The following is a 1,294-nucleotide window of genomic DNA, read 5'->3' on the forward strand; positions in this document are numbered from 1 at the left end:
TGAGATATCACAAGATTTTCGATCATAGCTTCAAGATTGGACTTTTTCTCTTCCGCTTGAGGTTTTTGAAAGTACCCGGGAGCTTGCTGTTGAAATCCTCCACTAGATCCCGGCTGGAACCTCGAACCCTGATTACCTTGGGGATTATAAGGATTGTTGAAATTCCTGTTAAACTGAGCTCGCCCTTGAAACTGATTATTGTCCTGCTGACTAATAAAATTGATCTCTTCTTTCTGGTTCATAGTCAACCCTGCATCGCAATCTTTACCCAAATGGAAACCACCACAGAATTCACAACCAACCATCATCCTGTGGATGTCTTTGTCAACCTTCTCCAAGTGTCTTCCAAACTTGTCTAACTTAGCATTAATGGAAGCAAAATCATCGTAAGCTCCGGTGACTGCAAATGAAGAAGAAGAACGACCCAAATCATTATCCTCATGCCACTCATGAGAATACTCAACTTGCTTCTCAATTATCCCTATTGCCTCTTCTTCGGTCTTTTCCATGGGACTTCCTCCTGCTGCTTGATCAATGGTAATATGAGTACTAACATTACATCCCTTATAAATTTGTACCTTAGCAAAAGTATCTAAACCATGTTGAGGACAAGATCGCAACAATCGGCTGAAGCGATTCCAAGCATCATAAAGAGTCTCGTTAGGCTTTTGACGAAACTGAGAAATTTCTTGCTGAAGTCGAGTAGCTTTTGATGCAGGAAAATATTTGCTCAAGAACTTTTCCTTTAAAGTATTCCAATCCTCTATCGTACCTTCACGTAAACTGTCTAACCAAATTCTAGCCTTCCCCTTTAAGGACCATGGGAAAAGCTTCAAATAAATGACATGATCTTGGACATTAATGAACTTGAATAACCCACAAATCTGCAGAAAAATATGAATATGCTAGTTAGCATCCTCGTTTGGTTCCCCTCCAAAATGACATTTCGTCGCAATCATACTGAGAATTGGGCCTTTGATCTCAAAATCATTCCTAACTTCTGGAACTCTGATAGCGTGACCCTGGCCTACTCGGGAGGCCTTCATCTTTTCCGCCATACTCTGACCTTGTTGAGCCATTCGATTAACTACTGGAACCTCAGGTATAACAGGAATCTCAGGTGGTGGTTGAACAATTGGTGAATTCTGAGATTCAAAAACAACCGAATATGAAAAACTCTCCAAATTAATTACAGGTGCGCTAGTTGATGGTGCAGTGGGAATATCAGTTTTTGAATCCAGTATGTCAGAATCAGATGACTCTCCCATATCACGACTCCAAAATACTCTTTCTG

At 40.6% G+C, this 1,294-nt stretch overlaps 1 non-coding gene across 1 annotated transcript; it reads left to right on the forward strand.

Moving 5' to 3' along the window:
- The first annotated feature begins 594 nt into the window (after window positions 1-594).
- Window positions 595-701, forward strand: LOC139850765 (small nucleolar RNA R71). Its single transcript, XR_011760146.1, has one exon. It is a non-coding gene; the product is annotated as a small nucleolar RNA R71 (small nucleolar RNA).
- The last annotated feature ends 593 nt before the right edge of the window (window positions 702-1,294 follow it).

The sequence above is a fragment of the Rutidosis leptorrhynchoides genome, chromosome 5, assembly GCF_046630445.1.
Source record: "Rutidosis leptorrhynchoides isolate AG116_Rl617_1_P2 chromosome 5, CSIRO_AGI_Rlap_v1, whole genome shotgun sequence".
Taxonomy (NCBI): domain Eukaryota; kingdom Viridiplantae; phylum Streptophyta; class Magnoliopsida; order Asterales; family Asteraceae; genus Rutidosis; species Rutidosis leptorrhynchoides.